Source organism: Mustela nivalis (genome assembly GCF_964662115.1).
Source record: "Mustela nivalis genome assembly, chromosome: 4".
Taxonomy (NCBI): Eukaryota; Metazoa; Chordata; class Mammalia; order Carnivora; family Mustelidae; genus Mustela; species Mustela nivalis.
Window position 1 is genome coordinate 157,844,478 of NC_139023.1, and position 21,755 is coordinate 157,866,232.

The following is a 21,755-nucleotide window of genomic DNA, read 5'->3' on the forward strand; positions in this document are numbered from 1 at the left end:
TTTGCTCAGCTTCTTTATTCTCTGTCATTTGATCTTCTATATAACTAATTCTTTCTTCTGCCTCATTTATCCTAGCAGTGAGAGCCTCCATTTTTTATTGCACCTCATTAATAGCTTTTTGGATTTCAACTTGGTTAGATTTTAGTTCTTTTATTTCTCCAGAAAGGGCTTTTATATCTCTCGAGAAAGTTTCTCTAATATCTTCCATGCCTTTTTCGAGCCCGGCTAGAACCTTGAGAATTGTCATTCTGAACTCTAGATCTGACATATTACCGATGTCTGTATTGATTAGGTCCCTAGCCTTCGGTACTGCCTCTTGTTCTTTTTTTTGTGTGTTGAATTTTTCCGTCTTGTCATTTTGTCCAGATAAGAGTATATGAAGGAGCAAGTAAAATACTAAAAGGGTGGCAACAACCCCAGGAAAATATGTTTTAACCAAATTAGAAGAGATCCCAAATCGTAAGGGGTGAGAAAGGGGATAAAAAGAAGTTCAAAAAGGAAGAAAGAAAAAAAAAAGAAAAAAGAAAAAAAAAGAAAAGAAAAGAATTTTTTAAAAAAAGAAAATAAATAAAGAAAAATATAAAAAAGAAAAATTATATATATTAGATAAACTAGTTAAAAAACGTTAAATAAGAAAAAGGTAAAAGTTAAAAAAAAATTTTACCAGAAGGCAAGAAAAAAACAAAAAATGAAAAAGAAAAAAATTAAATTAACTTCAAGACTAAAAGAAATCACAGGGAAAAAGCCATGATTTCCGTGCTTTGCTTTCTCCTCCTCTGGAATTCTGCTGCTCTCCTTGGTATTGAAACCACACTCCTTGGTAGGTGAACTTGGTCTCAGCTGGATTTCTTGTTGATATTCTGGGGGAGGGGCCTGTTGTAGTGATTCTCAAGTGTCTTTGCCCCAGGCGGAATTGCACCGCCCTTACCAGGGGCCGGGGTGAGTAATCCGCTCGGGTTTGCTTTCAGGAGCTTTTGTTCCCTAGTGCTGTCCGTAGAGTTCCGGAGGATGGGAATACAAATGGCGGCCTCCTGTTCTCTGGCCCAGAGGAGATGAGAACCCAGGGACCCACTCCTCAGTGCGCCCTCAGAGAAGAGCGCCCAGTTACTCCAGTCTGCCTGACCTCCTGCCGCGCTCCGAGCTCACCGAGCCTGCGACCGGTTCAAGGTAACACCGAGCTGTGAGCTTACTCTCGGCTCTGTCTCTGTAGCCGGCTTTCCCATTCCAATACCTGCAAGCTCTGCCACACTCAGACACCCCCGATCCTTCTGTGACCCTGTGGGACCTGAGGCCATGCTGACCCCGCGTGGGCTTCGCCCCGGTTTAGCCTCTGGAGCGATGTCCTCAGCGGAACAGACTTTTAAAAGTCCTGATTTTGTGCTCCGTTGCTCCGCCACTTGCCGGGAGCCGGTCCCTCCTCCCGGGGTCTATCTTCCCGTCGCTTTGGATTCACTTCTCCACCGGTCCTACCTTTCAGAAAGTGGTTGTTTTTCTGTTTCCAGAATTGCTGTTCTTCTCTTTGATCAGCCGATGGATTTTCAGGTGTTTGCATTCTTTAGATAAGCTATCTAGCTGATCTCCTGCTAGCTGAAGTAGTCTCAGCCTGCTACTTCTCCGCCATCTTGACTCCTCCCATCCTATTTTTTATTTCTTTTTTTAAATTTTTTTTAAATTTCTTTTCAGTGTACCAGAATTCATTGTTTATGCACCACACTCAGTGCTACATGCAATACATGCCCTCCATAATACCCACCACCAGACTCACCCAACCTCCCACCCCTCATCCTTAAAACCCTCAGATTGTTTTTCAGAGTCCATAGTCTCCCATGATTTATCTCCCCCTCCAATTTCCCCCAACTCTCTTCTCCTCTCCATCTCCCCATGCCCCCCGTGTTATTTCTTTTGCTCCAGAAATAAGTGAAACCATATGATAATTGACTCTCTCTGCTTGACGTATTTCACTCAGCATAATCTCTTCCAGTCCTGTCCATGTTGATACAAAATTTGGGTATTCATCCTTTCTGATGGAGGTATAATACTCTGTAGCATATATGGACCACATCTTCCTTATCCATTCATCTGTTGAAGGGCATCTTGGTTCTTTCCACAGTTTGGCGACCGTGGCCATTGCTGCTATAAACATTGGGGTATAGATGACCCTTCTTTTCACTATATCTGTACCTTTGGGATAAATACCCAGTAGTGCAATTGCAGGATCATAGGGAAGCTCTAATTTTAATTTCTTAAAGAATCTCCACACTGTTCTCCAAAGTGGCTACACCAACTTGCATTCCCACCATCTTACATGGCTCCTCTTTCTCCACAATCTCTCCAACACACGTTGTTTCCTGTCTTCCTAATTTTGGCCATACTAACTGGTGTAAGGTGGTATCTCAATGTGGTTTTAATTTGAATTTCCCTGGTGGCTAGTGATGATAAACATTTTTTCATGTGTCTGATAGCCATTTGTATGTCTTCATTGGAGAAGCATCTGTTCATGTCTTCTGCCCATTTGTTTTTTAATTTTTTCAATTTATTTATTTTTAGAAAAACAGTATTCATTATTTTTTCACCACACCCAGTGCTCCATGCAATCCGTGCCCTCTATAATACCCACCACCTGGTACCCCAACCTCCACGCCCCCCCGCCACTTCAAACCCCTCAGATTGTTTTTCAGAGTCCATAGTCTCTCGTGATTCACCTCCCCGTCCAATTTACCCCAACTCCCTTCTCCTCTCTTGTCCTCCATGATATTTGTTATGCTCCACAAATAAGTGAAACCATATGATAATTGACTCTCTCTGCTTGACTTATTTCACTCAGCATAATCTCTTCCAGTCCCGTCCATGTTGCTACAAAAGTTGGGTATTCATCCTTTCTGATGGAGGCATAATACTCCATAGTATGTATGGACCACACCTTCCTTATCCATTCGTCCGTTGAAGGGCATCTTGGCTCTTTCCATAGTTTGGCGACCAAGGCCATTGCTGCTATAAACATTGGGGTACAAATGGCCCTTCTTTTCACTACCTCTGTATCCTTGGGGTAAATACACAGGAGTGCAATGGCAGGGTCACAGGGAAGCCCTATTTTTAATTTCTTGAGGAATCTCCACACTGTTCTCCAAAGAAACTGAACCAACTTGCATTCCCACCAACAGTGGAAGACGGTTCCCCTTTCTCCACATCCTCTCCAACACATGTTGTTTCCTGTTTTGTTAATTTTGGCCATTCTAACTCGTGTAAGATGATATCTCAATGTGGTTTTAATTTGAATCTCCCTGATGGCTAGTGATGATGAGCTATTTTTTCATGTATCTGATAGCCATTTGTATGTCTTCATTGGAGAAGTATCTGTTCATATCTTCTGCCCATTTTTTGATATGTTTGCCTGTTTCATGTGTGTTGAGTTTGAGGAGTTCATTATAGATCCTGGATATCAACCTTTTGTCTGTACTGTCATTTGCAAATATCTTCTCCCATTCCGTGGGTTGACTCTTTGTTTTCTTGATTGCTTCCTTTGCTGTGCAGAAGCTTTTGATTTTGATGAAGTCCCAAAAGTTTATTTTCACTTTTGTTTCCTTTGCCTTTGGAGACATATCTTGAAAGAAGTTGCTGTGGCTGATATTGAAGAGAATACTGCCTATATTCTCCTCTAGTATTCTGATGGATTCCTGTCTCACATTGAGGTCTTTTATCCATTTTGAGTTTATCTTTGTGTACAGTGTAAGAGAATGGTCGAGTTTCATTCTTCTACATATAGCTGTCCAGTTTTCCCAGGACCATTTATTGAAGAGACTGTCTTTTTTCCACTGTATATTTGTTCCTGTTTTGTCAAAGATTAATTGACCATAGAGTTGAGGGTCCATTTCTGGGCTCTCTACTCTGTTCCACTGGTCTATGTGTCTGTTTTTATACCAGTTCCATGCTGTCTTAGTGATCACAGCTTTGTAATAAAGCTTGAAATCAGGTAACGTGATGCCCCCAGTTTTATTTTTGTTTTTCAACATTTCCTTAGTGATTCGGGGTCTCTTCTGATTCCATACAAATTTTTGGATTATTTGCCCCAGCTCTTTGAAGAAAACCAGTGGAATTTTGATCGGAATGGCATTAAAAGTATAGATTGCTCTAGGCAGTATAGACATTTTAACAATGTTTATTCTTCCGATCCAAGAGCATGGAATGGTCTTCCATCTATTTGTGTCTTCTTCAATCACTTTCATGAGTGTTCTGTAGTTTCTCAAGTACAGATCCTTTACCTCTTTTGTTAGGTTTATTCCCAGGTATCTTATGGTTCTTGGTGCTATAGTAAATGGAATCAATTCTCTAATTTCCCTTTCTGTATTTTCATTGTTAGTGTATAAGAAAGCCACTGATTTCTGCACATTGACTTTGTATCCTGCCAAATTGCTGAATTGCTGTATGAGTTCTAGTAGTTTGGGGGTGGAGTCTTTTGGGTTTTCCATATAAAGAATCATGTCATCTGTGAAGAGAGAGAGTTTGACTTCTTCATTACCAATTTGGATACCTTTTATTTCTCTTTGTTGTCTGATGGCTGTTGCTAGGACTTCTAATACTATGTTGAACAAGAGTGGTGAAAGTGGGCATCCTTGTCTTGTTCCTAATCTCAACGGGAAGGCTGCCAGCTTTTTCCCATTGAGGATGATATTTGCTGTGCGTCTTTCATAAATAGATTTGATGAGGTTCAGGAATGTTCCCTCTATCCCTATACTTTGAAGCATTTTAATCAGGAACGGATGCTGGATTTTGTCAAATGCTTTTTCTGCATCAATTGAGAGGACCCATGTGGTTCTTCTCTCTTCTCATATTAATCTGTTGTATCACATTGATTGATTTGTGAATGTTGAACCATCCTTATAGCCCAGGGATGAATCCTATCTGATCATGGTGAATAATCTTTTTAATGTGCTCTTGGATCCTGTTGGCTAGGATCTTGTTGAGAATCTTAGCATCCATATTCATCGGTGATATTGGTCTAAAATTCTCCTTTTTGGTAGGATCTTTGCCTGGTTTGGGGATCAGGGTAATGCTGGCTTCATAGAAAGAGTTTGGAAGTTTTCCTTCTGCTTCAATTTTTTTAAACAGCTTCAGGAGAATAGATGTTATTTCTTCTTTGAAGGTTCGGTAGAATTCCCCAGGGAATCCATCAGGTCTTGGGCTCTTGTTTTTTGGCAGGTTTTTGATCACTGCTTCAATCTCATTATTAAATATCAGTCTATTCAGGTTGTTGATTTCTTCCTGGTTCAACTTTGGTAGTTTATATTTTTCCAGGAATGCATTCATTTCATGTAGGTTGCTAAGTTTATTGGCATATAACTGTTGATAATAACTTCTGATGATTGTTTCTACTTCCTTGGTGTTAGTTGTGATCTCTCCCTTTTCATTCATAATTTTATGAATTTGGGCTTTCTCTCCTTTCTTTTGGATTAGTGTGGTCAATGGTTTATCGATCTTATTGATTCTTTCAAAAAACCAGCTTCTAGTTTCATTGATACGTTCTACTGTATATCTGGTTTCTACCTCATTGATCTCAGCTCTAATCTTGATTTTCCTTCTTATGTGTGGAGTTGGTTTGATTTGTTGTTGATTCTCCAGCTCTTTAAGGTGTAGAGACAGCTGGTGTGTTCTGGATTTTTCAATTTTTTTGAGAGAGGCTTGGATGGCTATGTATTTTCCCCTTAGGACCGCCTTTGCTGTATCCCATAGGTTTTGGACCAAAGTGTCTTCATTCTCATTGGTTTCCATGAATTGTTTCAGTTCTTCTTTGATCTCCTGGTTGATCCAAGCATTCTTAAGCAAGGTGGTCTTTAGCCTCCAGGTGTTTGAGTTCCTTCCAAACTTTTCCTTGTGATTGAGCTCCAGTTTCAAAGCATCGTGATCTGAGAATATGCAGGGAATAATCTCAGTCTTTTGGTATCGGTTGAGTCCTGGTTTGTGACCCAGTATGTGGTCTATTTTGGAGAAGGTTCCATGTGCACTTGAGAAGAATGAGTATTCTGTTGTTTTAGGGTGGAATGTTCTGTATATATCTTTGAGGTCCATCTGCCCAATGTGTCATTCAATGCTCTTGTTTCTTTATTGATTTTCTGCTTCAATGATCTGTCTAATTCTGAGAGAGGCGTGTTAAGATCTCCTACGATTAGTGTATTCATATCAATATGACTCTTTATTTTGATTAACAGTTTTCTTAAGTAATTGGCTGCTCCCATATTGGAAGCATAGATATTTACAATTGTTAGATCATCTTGGTGGGTAGTCCCTTTAAGGATTATGTAGTGTCCTTCCGTATCTCTGACTACAGTCTTTAGTTTGAAGTCTAATTTATCTGATATGAGAATCGCTACCCCAGCCTTCTTTTGAGGCCCATTGGCATGAAAGATGCTTCTCCATCCCTTCACTTTCAGTCTTCGTGTATCTTTAGGTTCAAAATGGGTCTCTTGTAGACAACATATGGATGGGTCCTGTCATTTTATCCAATCTTCAACCCTGTGCCATTTTATGGGCGCATTTAGGCCATTCACATTGAGAGTGATTATTGATAGATACGTTTTTATTGACATCGAGTTACCTTTGAAGTCTTTCTTTCTGTAGACTGTCTCTGTTTTTCTGTTCAATGCTATTCTTGGGATTTTTCCTCTTTTATAGAACCCCCTTAATATTTCCTGCAGTGTCGGATTGGTGGCTGCATAGTCTTTTAAGCCTTGCCGGTCTTGAAAACTCTTTATCTCTCCATCCATTTTGAATGTTAGTCTTGCTGGATAAAGTATTCTTGGCTGCATGTTCTTCTCATTTCATGCCCTGAATATATCTTGCCAGCCTCTTCTGGCTTGCCAGGTCTCTGTGGACAGGTCTGACATTATTCTGATGGTCTTCCCTCTGTAAGTAAGGAGCCTCTTTGCCCTGGCGGCTTTCAAGAGATTATACCTACAATTATAATTTCTCAATTTGACTATCAGGTGTCGTGATGTTTTTTTGGAATGTATAATCTTGGGTGGAGACCATTCAGCCTCTAGTACATGAACGCTGGTTCCATTCGCGAGATTGGGAAAATTTTCATGAAGGACTTGTTCCACTATATCTTCTAGACTTCTTTCTTTGTCCTCCCCTTCAGGGATTCCAATAATTCTGACATTGGAACACTTCATGACATCATTTATTTCCCTGATTCTGTTTTCGTGGTTTCTAAGCTGTTTGTTCCAGGCTTCCTCCTGATCCTTTCTCTCTATCTGTTTGTCCTCCAGATCACTAATTCTATCTTCTGTCTCAGTTACCCTAGCTTTGAGAGAGTTTAGATTAGATTGGAACTCATTGAGAGCATTGTGAACCTCCTCCCTGGTAGCTTTAAGCTCTGCCCTAACATTGTGAACATCCTGTCTGGTCGCTTTCATTTCAGCCCTAATCAATTCTCTTTGGTTATCCATGGCTTTCTCCAACCTAGGTATTGCCTGGATAATTGTTAGCCTGAATTGTCTTTCCGACATATTGTCTACGCTGATAGCCATTAGCTCTGTTGCAGAAGGTCCATCCTCTGTATTTTTCTTCTGTTGGGCATTCATCCTCCTAGTCATTTTGGTGGGAGATGACTGAACAGATGTAGCTGGATGTATCAACTGTGGTGCAGTCAAGGTGCACCCTGGAACACTTCTGAGCAATCAGGATTCCACACCCAAACGAGAGACAAAAGAAAAGAAAAGAAAAAGGAAAAAAAGAAAAGAAGAAAAAAGAGAGAGAGAGAGGAAAGAAAGGGAAGATGAAAAAGAAGTTTCAGCCCAGATGGGCCCCAAGGTAAGATTTATGAAGTAGACAAACAAAAAGAGATAAAAAGACTGATACAAGTATATGACAAGAGAATATATATATATATATATATATATATATATATATGCAAATAAAGAAAGAACCTCGTCAAAAAGAACCACAAGTGTAAAATTTATATGCTCTCAGGACAAACACAAAAAACACAGAAACACTGGTGGAAGAAGATGGGAGAGTGGTTATAAATTCTCAGTGTGGGTGAGGAAGGTTGTTTTGATTCTTCCTGGATGTATCTTGATATCTTTGTTAAAGGACTCAACTTTCCTAAGATAAAGAGGATTAAAAATTGGTTTACCTATAGGTGTAGTATTGATTGGGGAAAGGGGATTACTTTGAAGTTTAACTCTATATGAATATTAGAGGATAAAAATAAAGAGGAATAAAGTAGACTAAACTAAAATTTAAAAAAAGGAATTCAAAAAATAAAAATGCAAAAGAAAAACATAGGTGTATGTATCAAAAAGTTCAGGTTAGAAAGGTATTATGGAATTTGATGTACTGTACAACTCGCTGTGATGGTAAATAGGTTAAAAAAATTACCTATGTGTAAAAAAAAAAAAAAAAAAAAGAACCGGAATAGTGGGAACGAGTGAATAATGCAAGTTTTCCTATGAAGTAGTGGTTGTTCTCTTGTAGTCCTTTTTTTTTTTTCTCCTCTTTTTTTTTTTTTTTTTTTTTCTTTCTTGGTTTGTATTCTGGGGAAGGGGTCTGCCACGTGGGTTGTCAGTCAATGATGTTTCCTGAGTTAAGTCCTCCCGCCCCCCTCAAGGGGGTGGGCTCTGAGGAAACTGGTTTTTTTCAGGCTTTTGTTCTCTGGCGGGTTTTGTGCTTGTTCACCTTTTTTTTCTCTCACTTTGACTGCCTTAGATGGTTTTTGTAGTTTTAGAGGAAAACAAACCGCACCTGATCTCCCTCTCAGAGAGAAGCCTCAGTCTGGGTGCCCAGCCTAAATAAGTTCCCCCTTGGCCGCTGGCAGAGCAGGTTCCAAGTTGCAGACCCTGGGGGCGCAGGATCTTTTGCTTGTACCCAAAACCAAGGCAGTGGCAGCTGTCTGGGAGCTCCCAACCGCCAGAGAGGTTCCAGCAGCGATCGCACACTGAGATTTTGCCGCTGGCCCGGTCTGAGAGTGCCCGGCTTGCACGCACCTCTTTCAGAGGCGGCTATGGGTCGGACGCGCGTCTCGGGCACTGAGAACGGGGCACAGGTCCGTAAGCACCAGGCTGGGCTTTTGTGCACCTCTATCAGGGGGGAGTTTGGGGCGCGTGGCTTAGGCTTTGAAACAATGGCGCGGGTCAAAGAGTGCCGGCTGGGCCTTTGTAACACAGGGGAGCATGAGGGACGTGTGCGCGTATCTCAAGCTTTGTGGTAGGGCTCGCGCGTTCTGCCCACCGGCGTGCTCCCATCCCCTCACAGGAGCCGGACCCCAGCGTTCTCAGGCGCGCTGGTGGCTTAGGGACCAAGAGCTGGTTTCTCTGCCGCACTCTCTCTGCCTCAGTGCCGGGGGAGGCTGTCCTGGGACCGGGACTTAAGCCCCTGTCCCTAGCCACCCTGATTCCCACAATTTCCCCCTGCGATCCTTTGCTCTTTTGGAGTACTTTCAACCAGTCTCCAAGTTAATGCTGGTCCCCAGATGCAGGGCACTCTCGCTTTCCAACCGGTCGCCTCTGGTGGCTCCCTCCCCCTTTTGTTTATCTTCCAATATCAGTCCGCCTTTCCCACTCCGCTTTACCTGCCCACTGGCGTCTTCTGCCCCTGTAGAAATCCAGATGTGTATAATTCTTATCTCAGGCTGATTTCATGGGTAATCAGAGTTCTTTGGTAGGTAATCAGCTCACTTTGGGGTACCGGCTGAAAAGGCGCCTCCTCCTACTCCCCCACCATCTTGTCCCCCCCCCCCCCCCCCCCCCCCCGTCTCTGCCCATTTTTTAACATGATTGTCTGTTTTGTGTGTGTTGAGTTTGAGAAGTTCTTTATAGATCCTGGGTATCAACCTTTTGTCTGTACTGTCATTTGTGAATATCTTCTCCCATTCTGTGGGTCGCCTCTTTGTTGTTGTTGTTGTTGTTGTTGACTGTTTCCTTTGCTGTGCAGAAGCTTTTGATCTTGATGAAGTCTCAAAAGTTCATTTTTGCTTTTGTTTCCTTTGCCTTTGGAGACATATCTTGAAAGAAGTTGCTGTGGCTGATATCAAAGAGGTTACTGCCTATGTTCTCCTCTAGGATTCTGATGGATTCCTGTCTCATGTTGAGGTCTTTTATCCATTTCGAGTTTATCTTTGTGTATGGTGTAAGAGAATGGTCAATTGTAAATATCTATACCCCCAATATGGGAGCAGCCAATTACATAAGAAAACTATTAATCAAGATAAAGAGTCATCTTGATATGAATACATTAATAGTAGGAGATCTTAACACGCCTCTCTCAGTAATAGACAGATCATCCAAGCAGAAAATCAATAAAGAAACAATAGCATTGAATGACACATTGGACCAGATGGACCTCATAGATATATACAGAAAATTCCACCCTAAAACAACAGAATACTCATTCTTCTCAACTGCACATGGAACCTTCTCCAGAATAGACAACATACTGGGTCACAAATCAGGGCTCAACTGATACCAAAAGACTATTATTCCCTGCATATTCTCAGATCACGATGCTTTGAAACTAGAGCTCAATCACAAGGAAAAGTTTGGAAGGAACTCAAACACCTGGAGGCTAAAGACCACCTTGCTTAAGAATGCTTATATCAATTAGGAGATCAAAGAAGAACTTAAACAATTCATGAAAGTCAATGAGAATGAAGACACTTTGGTCCAAAACCTATGGCATACAACAAAGGCGGTCCTAAGGTCGAAATACATAGCCATGCAAGCTACCCTCAAAAAAAATTGAAAAATCCAGAATACACCAGCTGTCTCTGTACCTTAAAGAACTGGAGAATCAACAACAAATTAAACCAACTCCACACACAAGAAGGAAGATAATCAAGATTAGAGCAGAGTTCAATGAGATAGAAACTAGAGATACAATAGAACATATCAATGAAACTAGAAGCTGGTTTTTTGAAAGAATCAATAAGATCAATAAACAATTATAAACAATTGGCCACACTAATACAAAAGAAAAGAGAGAAAGCTCAAATTAATAAAATTATGAATGAAAAGGAGAGATCACAACTAACACCAAGGAAATAGAAACAATCATCAGAAGTTATTATCAACAGTTATATGCCAATAAGTTAAGCAACCTAGATGAAATGGATGCACTCCTGGAGAAGTATAAACTCCCAAATTTGAACCAGGAATAAATTGACAACCTGAATAGACTGATATCTAGTAACGAGATTGAAGCAGTGATCAAAAACCTGCCAAAAAACAAGAGCCCAGGACCTGATGGATTCCCTGGGGAATTCTACCAGACTTTCAAAAAAGAAAGAACACCCATTCTCCTGAAGCTGTTTCAGAAAATTGAAGCAGAAGGAAAACTTCCAGACTCTTTTTACGAAGCCAGCATTAGTCTCATCCCTAAACCAGGCAAAGACCCCACCAAAAAGGAGAATTTCAGACAAATATCACTGATGAATATGGATGCTAAGATTCTCAACAAGATCCCAGCAAATAGGATCCAACAGCACATTAAAAAGATTACCCACCATGTGTTCCTGGTCTTAAGAAAAAAGCTCTCAGATTTTCCCCATTGAGAATGGTACTCACTGTGAGCTTTTCATAGATGGTTTTTATTTAACTGAGGATTGTTCCCTCTATCCCTATGCTCTTTAATCAGGAAAGGGTGCAGTATTTTGTCAAATGCTTTCTCTGCATCAATGTGCTCTACCGTGTTGAATGATTCACAAATGTTGAACCACACTTGCATCCCAGGAATAGATTCCTCCAGTCATGATGGATAATCCTTTTAATGTACTGTCAGATCCTACTGGCTAGGATCTTGTTGAGTATTTTGGCATCCATGTTCATCATGGATATTTGTTTGTAATTCTCCTGTTTGATAGGCTCTTCACCTGGTTTTGGGATCAAGGTAATGCTAGCCTTATAGAATGAGTTTGGACATTTCCCTTATGTTTCTCTTTTTTGAAACAGCTTCAGAAGAATAGGTATTATTTCTTCTTTGAATGACAGTCTTGCTGGATAAAGGTATCCTTGGCAGTATGTTCTTCTCATTTAGTATCCTGAGTATGTCTTGCCAGCCCTTTCTGGCTTGCCAGTTCTCTGTGGACAGGACTGACATTATTCTGATGTTCCTCCCTCCATACATAAGAAATCTCTTCCCCCTGGCTGTTTTCTGGATTGCTTTCTTGGTCCTAAGATTTGCAAGTTTACCATTTTGAATTTTAATAGTGCATTTATAGACTATTCTATATTTTCTATATACACCCTCATATTATCTGTGAATAGTCACAATTATCCCCTCAATTCTTATTCTTTTTGTTTCTCTTGCCTTATAACACTTGGTAGAGTCTCCAGTGCAATGTTGACTAGAATAGCACTGTTTGAGGATTTTAATATACCTTTCTCAATACCTGATAGAAAAAGCAGATGAAACATTGGTAACAAATGTGACCTCATTGACATATATGGAACATTTTATATGAAGAACAGAATGCATTATTTTCAAGTGGTCCTGGGATATTTACCCAAGTAGTTGAAATGTTGGCCCATGAATCAAGCCTACACCTTTTAAAGCCTGAAATTAACTAGATTATACTCTAATACCACGGGGAAATTGAGCCTTAGTCATAATAAAAGAAAACCAGGAACTCCTCAATGTTTAAAAATTAAATGTAACTTTGCTACATATCCTAAGGGTCAAGAGGGAATCACAAGCTAAATTCTCAACTTTTCCTACATCAGAGCTGCAGACAATGTCACTCTATCTGTGAAGAGCACTATAATTAGCTAGATAGCACACCTGCCAACTTTGGCCTGTGGTCCCCCCCACAGCTGCCCTTGTTGGCAGCCATGAGCTAAGAGAAATAGAATAGCCATATGGAATTGGGAAGCCCCCCAATCCTAGTGATGATGGTGTCCCAAGCTGCCCTTTCTGGTGGCCCTGAGCTAAGTGAGAAAACATGGCCATAAGGAGATGGGAAGCTCCACACCCCTACTGGGGACAGTGCTATTGTATTGTCCTCACCAGTCCAACAACACGCTTTCTGATTGAAATATGACAGAACAGCGGGGTTTTTTTTTAAGATTTATTTATTTATTTATTTATTTATTTATTTATTTATTTATCAGAGAGAGATCACAAGTAGGCAGAGAGGCAGGCAGAGAGAGAGGAGGAAGCAGGCTCCCTGCTGAGCAGAGAGCCCAATGTGGGACTCGATCCCAGGAACCTGAGATCATGACCTGAGCCGAAGGCAACAGCTTAACCTAATAGCCACCCAGGTGCCCAGAACAGCAGGTTCTTGACCTTCCTTTCAAACCTTAAGTTTTGAAAATCATCCTGTGAGTCATCTTAGAAATATGGATTCAACATGAAATAAATAGACCCAAATAGAAATCATGGCTTCCTGAGAACCTGCTCTTGAGAGCCATCACACTGGCTCTTTATGGAATTCTCCCTCTTAAACTTCCAAATTATGATGTAGTTATTATTGGTTGCATTTTCTAGATAGTTAGACAGGGGCTCAGAGATGATTCAAGTCACAGAGGATTTTAGTGTCAGAAGCCTAAGTGGGATCCCCAAACTGACTCCAAATCCCTTGTTATCCCATATACAGTACTATTTCCCTCTTGTCTCTAGTCTTCTAAATCTGGAAACATCTCAAGGCTCAGGATTTTCTTGTTGTGTGGTCAACTGGAATTAATTCAGCTGGCCTTTTTACCTCTGCGTGTCATGATCATTAGGAGTGGAGGACCTCTGAGTAAGATACTCAAAGATCCCTAGGAATAGAGACATTATAATATTTTTCTGATATTAAAGTTGCTGAAATAACTATCTTTTTATAATTGATTCAGGCTCTGGGATGTTCAGAGTGTGCTGCAAGACGTGTCTGAAATAGTATTTAAAAGCACTCAGCTCATCCTCTTCTACAAAGTAAGACAATGCTTTATAAACATTGCTAAAGTATTCCCTTACTCACAAGAACTTATTCCCAACCATCGTAGTGTTTATAAGGTATGACTATGACTTTCATTAGTCAAAATCTGCAGGGAAAGAACTAAGACGGTGTATCCAAGCTTTAGGGGGACTTTATGTTTAAATTAGTGTTGGGAAATGAGCTACTCTGTTTTACTCTGTAATCCAAGGGAATGGTGCCAGATATCTCAAAGATGTCGGGTGGTTCTAAAATTGACTTGAAATTATCTGTGTACTTCAGAGATTTGGGCAGGAGAAAGTGAGCAGCCCAGCTTCTGTGAAGACCTCTGTTACCTGTGTTGACCATGGAACAGGTAGGCTTCTGTAGGCATCATTTTGATTTCTTGGTAGTACTGTTAAAGGTGCTTACAAGGGGAGATGGAGAGGAGAAGGGAGTTGAGGGAAATTGGAAGGGGAGGTGAACCATGAGAGACTATGGTCTCTCATGAAAAACAATCTGAGGGTTTTGAAGGGGCTGGGGGTGGGATGTTGGGGGGATCCAGGTGGTGGGTATTGGAGAGAGCATGGATTGCATGGAGCACTGGGTGTGGTGCAAAAACAATGAATACTGTTACACTAAAAAAATAAAAAATTTTTTAAAAATAAAATTTAAAAAAACGTGCTTTTGTCTCAAGTTCCTCCCTTTAGTAGTAATTAAAATGGTAATGGAAAGGTTTTTTTTAAGATTTTATTTTATTTATTTGACAGACACAGATCACAAGTAGGCAGAGAGGCAGGCGGGGGGTGGGGAGTGGGAGCAGGCTCCCCGTTGAGCAGAGAGCCCAATGCAGGGCTGGATCCCAGGACCCTGAGACCATGACCTGAGCCGAAAGTAGAGGCTTTAACCCACTGAGCCACCCAGGCGCCCCAGTAGTGAAAAGCTTTATATTTTATCATCCATGGGCCCAGATACTGGGCTCCCAGGGAAGCTATCCTTTCACATTTTACCAAGCTCAAAATGCCTGGGCCAAACCTCAGAGCATGGCTCCAATTTCTGTCCCACGTACATGTTGTACATCTGCTTTGAGAAGAAAAAGATAACCATAAAACGCCATTGCCAACATTAAGATATGAAAAACCAAAGAACCTCTCTTCTTTTATTTTGTTTGTTTTTTTTTTTAATTTTTAAAAATATTTTATTTATTTATTTGAGAGAGAGTGTAAGAGTGGAGAAGGTCAGAGGAAGAAGCAGACTCCCCACAGAGCTGGGAGCCTGATTCAGGACTCGATGCCAGGACTCCAGGATCATGACCTGAGCTGAAGGCAGTGGCCCAACCAACTAAGCCACCCAGGCACCCCCAAAGAACCTCTCTTGCTCCCATAAGGTTAAAGTCCTACTGACTTGCACATACTGAAAACATAAGAAAAATTCTGTAACTTTCCGGAATGTTCTGTCTCATGATGATGTGTAACTCTGTATGTAAAACAAAACAGAACAACACTCAGACACCCCCAATCTTTCTGTGACCCTGTGGGACCTGAGGCCACACTGACCCCGCGTGGGCTTCACCCCGGTTTAGCCTCTGGAGTGATGTCCCTCAGCAGAACAGACTTTTAAAAGTCCTGATTTTGTGCTCCATTGCTCCGCCGCTTGCTGGGAGCCAGCCTCTCCCCCCGGGGTCTATCTTCCCGTCGTTTTGGATTCACTTCTCTGCCAGTCCTACCTTTCAGAAAGTGGTTGTTTTTCTGTTAGTAGAATTGCTGTTCTTCTCTTCGATCTGCCGATGGATTTGTAGGTGTTTGCAATCTTTAGATAAGCTATCTAGCTGATCTCCTGCTAGCTGAAGTAGTCTCAGCCTACTACTTCTCCGCCATCTTGACTCCTCCAGTAATCCAAATTCTGGGTGGTTTAGTTGGTTAAGCATCTGCCTTCGGCTTGGGTCATGATCCCAGGGTGGTAGGATGGAATACTTCATTGAGCTCGCTCCTCAGCAGGGAGTCTGCTTCTTGTTCTCCCCCTCTTCCTGTGCTCTTTTGCTTTCTCTCTCTCTCTCTGTTCTCTGCTCCTGCTCCCCTTGGCACGGCACAGCTGAACCATAACTTATAGGTTTCCCACTTCTGCTGCAAACACCTGGGAGCACATCTCCACACCCAGTGCCCCTCCTCCAAAACAGAACAAATATAGAAACCTGTCCCAAATGTTCCTCCCCCAGAGCACTCCATTCCTGGTGAAGATTCTGTCTCCCAGGCAGCTGTCTTGACTTGGGTTTGAATAAAACTCTCCCTTTCTCTCTATTTAAAACGGTTTGTTCCTTTGGTGTCAACAATAGCAATATGTTTTCTTTTTAAGTGAAAAATCAGTGTTCCTGGTTCACAACTCCAACAGCACAGAAGGGCAGTTGCTCTGATTCATCCTGGAACTTCCCTACAGAACCAAGCATATGGATATATAGTCCAGCATAAATGGGATCATTCTAAAAGGATGCTCAGAAGGTCTGAGAAGCTCTATCCACTCCATGGGTGAGACCAGAAGGTGAAGCTCCTCTCAATTAAAGCATTACTTTTTGGGTCTTAAAATTGCCTTGGAAATGTGGGAAATGATTGAATTTCCTCCCTTTTTAAAAAATTTTATTATTTGACAGATAGAGAGACACAGCAAAAGAGGGAACATAAACAGGGGGAGAGGGAGAGGGAGAAGCAGCCTTCCTCCTGAGCAGGAAGATGGAGGCAGGACTTGATCTGAGGACCCTGGGATCATGACCTGAGTTGAAGGCAGATGCTTAAGGACTGAGCCACCCAGGCACCCCAACCAATGCAGTTCCTAAAGCCCAAGCCTGGGAAGGTCTGAGAGCAGTTGACCTTGCCATGAGCAGGGAATTTCTCCGCAGGCAGGGCTGGTGCATGAATGGAAGGGCCAGGGCTCTCAGGGTGGTCTGCATCCAGAGGGGTCCTCGAAGAGGCTCAAAATATGGAGGAGGGGTGAACCCAAAAGGTCCTGCCCACAACTTGCCCATTCCCAGAAGCCCCCCTGAGCCAGGTGTTAGGGCCAACAGGCGCCTCCAGGAGTACCTGCAAAAGCAAGGTGCAGGTGTATGGACGGGTAGCCTGGTACAGGCAGGCATGCCAACCAATGGGGTCAGGGCACCACCCTCCCTGACTGACCAGCATGTGGGGGTGGAGCTATGTCCTCCATGGATGGAACCATAGCTGCCCTAGGAGGCAGAGGCAGGGCAGGCAAAGGGGCCCAAGAAGAGATCCTGGGCAGGCCCCCTGCCTCCGTAACTGTGGTCTGTGTGCTGGGGTGGGAGTCCTGGGGGTAGATTCCTTGAAGGACACATGAAGCCAATCCATTGTGGAGACTCAGATGGATTTTCTTTTTCCCTTGAAAGTCTCTTCTGCCCAATGTCCATCAACTGGCCATATCCCCCAAAAACCTGAACTCCAGGGCACCTACTGACCCAAGCTTTTTTGTGAAGGGTTGTGGAAATTTCAGGATTTCATGTGTTCTCCAGGAAGAGTGCATATAAAGACAGCGTACAGTCCCTAAGTTCAGTGTGGTGCTCCCAGTCCCCTGGCACAGTGCAAGTAATGGACCTTGAGCAGCACCCCAAGTTCAGCAGAGTGTCCGCTGTTCTCCCCTACAGATGTGACACTAATAATCCCCAGGGCAGTTCCCAGCTTCAGCATTTTGAGCCGTCTGTGGGATTGATGGTAATGGGCTTCAGGATCCTGCCTGAGGGTCCTCCAGGTTCCTGCCACCTACCAGGTACAAGTGTGGTGGTAATAGCCACAGGGCCATCCCTTAATTTTAGTGTTGTGCCCCCATGTCCCCCAGGTATGGTGGTAAAGGGCTGTCAGGATCCTGCAGGCGTGTCCTCCAGGTGGAGGCCTGGAAGCTGGAGGAAACCAGAACCCACTCAAGTTGCATGAGGAGCAGGTGAGTTAAGGTGTTCATTTGGAAGCATAATTGCTCTTTCCCAAAAAAAGACAAGTTATTGGTCTACTTTAGAATGTAGATAATTACTACTTAAAAACAAGTATGTGTTTCCCCTTCTCCCAGAAACAGAAGCAGTTGTGCCAGCCTTAGGTCAGAGGTGCCTTTTTATCCCCACCTCATAACACTTCTCTGATCTGACTCCAGAGACCCGAAGTTTTGAACATCAGTATCTGAGTCAGTCATGCAGATTGTCACAGGACATCAGCATTCAGAGGAAGCAACAGGTACATTGGGTGCAATGTCACATCCATGTCATGGCTGGAGGTAAAACTTTCCAACCCAAAACCTCTGGGGTTTTTCTCTTTTCTCTAATTGAGCAATGAAGTAAAATTTAAGTAGCTGTCAGCATTCCAGATTTGGTGCAAGAGTTACTCCGTTCCCTTGCAGGTAGAACATTGCAAGGAATACCATTTTCTCTATTCATTTACTACTTACAAAATGTAATCTGAGCATTTGTTTCCTAGGAAATCACTTATATTAGAGAAGGAAGATGAGATTTACTCTTTGGGTGTTTTTAGCATAGAATTTGATTCTTCATCTAACAGTGTTTGTTCACTTGAGCCTAGGGTCTGGTTGAATGGCCAACATCTAGAGTTAGGGGGCTTTTTGTCATCAGATACAGACTGGGATGATATCTCATCATTTGTCAAAGGTGATGTTCCGGGACACCTGAGTGGCTCAGTGGGTTAAGTCTCTGCCTTCAGGTCTGGTCATGATCTCAGGGTCCTGGGATGGAGCCCTGCATCAGGCTCTCTGCTCATTTATGATCTCTGTCAAATAAATAATTTTAAAAAAAAAAAGTGATGTTTCACAACATGATTAGGGTTTCTATCCAAAGAGTTACAACTAAGCTGGAGGTAAAATGCAAAATCATTCAAAGTAGACTTTTACCATTTAAAAGTTAAGCTTGACTTTCTAGTTTAACTAAATGTATCATCTAGATATTTTGATGTACTGCATTTTCTCCTTAGTTTCTTTGGTAGTGGAGTCAGAAGGAGAGTCTCTGGGAATTCTCCTGGATAGAGGTACACTGATGGCTTCAAGGGCCTTGGTGGGGCCCTTGAAAGCCTTGGGCCAGTGCAATTTTGAAAAGAGGGGGGAACCCTGGAGCTTTGCAGCAGAGAGGGGAGTTCCAGGCCTGGGAAGAGCGGACAGGGGTCCTGGAGGAGAGCGGAGTGTATTCTGCAGGAGGGTGTGAGCAGGGCTGGCTCCAGGGATGGCTGTGAATCTCCCGTGTGATAGTTGTGACAGGTCAGGGCTGTGAGCACATTCTTGGCTGAGGACAGGGGAGGCACAGGTGAAGAGCTGACAGAGCCTCTTCTTCTGTGCCACTGGCCTCAGCCAACACACAGGAGCTCTTCATCTGTCCCTGTCCCTCCAGTTCAGACTTCCCTGAGTTTCCAGCCCCAGATATTGGTTTGGGCTTCTTTCTTTGTGTGTAAAGTTTCAAAGCCTAGAGATGGAAATGAAGGGTCCTCAGAACATTTGTTCCTCTTGTATTTCCTGCTCTCCTTTAAGTCACCTCGGTGAATTGTACCTGCTAGTGGAAGGGGTTCTCTGTGCATTTTCATTTCCTGTTTTAATTTAACAATGGGAAACAAATCTTCTGAACTATTAAAAGAATTATTTGTGGGTGTTCATGTTTTTTTTTTTCTTCTATGAACCACATTTTTTAAAGTAAAAGACAGCAACAGAGCTCTAACAGGACGCAATGGCCTTTGTGAGGAGGACAAATGGAGAAGGAGTATAGGTTGTTGAGTAGCTCAGGGAGTGACCATTGTGCTCCCAAAGAAAATCTAGCCCTCCCTGGAGAGGAGAAGAGGTGGCTGCTTACTTGGTGGCCCATCCTGGGCTCTAAATCTTGACCCAGTGAGTCTCTTGTAACTTGAACTGGGACATTTATAAAGAAACCAGGATGAATGCTGGAGGGTGAGTGCATCCTTTGCACTCGGACAAGCCCATGGAGCAAAGGAACTCATCATCCGTGAGGCATGTCAGGATCCCTGAGGGTGTGGGCTTTGCCTCCTTGGATGAGGTTGTGTCTTCATCCTTATCTGAACCAGAGCCACGTTGTCTGGTTTTGGAGACCCAGACCTTTACATGACCACGTCATTTATTACTCTTGTTATTTTTAGAAAGCAATCTAGACATTTACTTCAGGAATCAAATATCAAAAGGAAAAACACAAGGTCAAATCTATATATGAGGACTGAACTTGTGGCACCTTTCATTAGTATGGCAATGTCTGGCTGCCCACATGAGGAAGAACATGGAATTTTTGGATAGAAGTGTGTTGTGCCCATGCAGTTTTATTGTGCAGTTTTATTCTATCCTTTTCCTTACTTCTCTGAAAGGAAAATAGAACAGTGACTGGAGCTTGGCTTCTTATTTTAATGAAAGGGAGATAAGAGATTTGAAAGAGCTGTCCTCATGCTGACGTGGTGGTCCATGCCCAGTGAATGAGGGTTTGAAGCTTGGACTTGGAAATACTGATGTTCATGGTGGATGCTGTCTGAGTTTCCTGCACACAGAGTCACTTGGCTGGTCTGTCTAAATGGATCCATCCCTGCCTTTTGAAGGAGAGCTTGAAGGTGGCTTGAAACCCTAGGGCACTGGAGGAATGATCTGAAAGGGACACCTGGTGGGCCAGTGTAGACAAACCAAGGGAATTCCAGAGCTAATGATGAACACATTTCTGAGACTGGAGTTTGCTTCTCTGTGAGTAGCATTGCGCTGGGGTGGAAAGCAGTCTCTGGGTCTTAGGAGTCACCAGATCAGCAGTCACCTCCTGGCAGGGGAGTCAGATCAGATAGCTGGGAGACTGTGAGGCTGTGGCAATGGCCCATCGCTCTTGATGCACAGGCCATCTTGCTCCAAGGACAGGGCTCTGCTCCCTGGCCAGCCCTCCGGCTGCAGATGTGATATGAGAGTTGCTTCCTACTGGGTTTTCTAGCCCTCATCTCAGCAGGGGGTTTGGTGGGAAGCAACCACATGCAGGTGTCCTGAGGCCTAAGAAGAGCCAAAGAAAAGGAACTTCTGGTTCCTGAGCATGTTCACTCATTTTTCTGTAGAAAATGAATGGTAATTCTCTTTTCAGTTTACACCATTTCTGCTGTGAATAGTTTCCTAGCAACACTTTATTTTCAAATAGCATGGGAGCCTGTACTTCATCCTGCAGGACTAGCTTTTATCTCCATGCTGCACAGAATATCTCATAACTTGTGGATTTTACCACTCAAGCATGGGACCTTGGACCACCTTCACCACCTTGCCCCCTTCCCTGAATCTGGCAACCACCAATCTGTTTTCAGTATGTATGTGTTCAGTACTTTTTGGATTCCATGTGGAATGTCCATGAGACCCTCTGGTGTTTGTCTTTCTGTGTCTGAGTGACTTAGCATAATGCTCCCAAGGTTGATGCTTTCACATCTGGTTATTGTGAATAATGCTGCCATGAACATGAGAGTGCATCTCTCTTTTGGAGGGAATGTTTCTGTGTTCTCCAAAGAAATCCTCAGTACAGCAATTATCCAGTCATGTAGTAGTTATATTAATATTTTCCCAGAACCTCCATAGCATTTGTCACCATGACTTCACCAGTTTCCATTCCCACCAACAGAGCACAGGGTTCCCCATGTACACACCCTTGAGCACACCTGGTGTCTTTCTCTGGAACAATTGCTGTTCCAACAGTCATGAGGTGACAGCCGATTGCGGTTTTGATTTATGTTTTACTGACGACAATTAGTGAGGCTGAACAACTTTCTCTGTGTCTCTTGGGTACCTTACACCATCTTTGGAAATTATCTATTCACATATTCTCAGTTTTCAGTTTTTGTTTGGCTTTGAAGGAGTGCTTTGTGTATTTTAGATATCG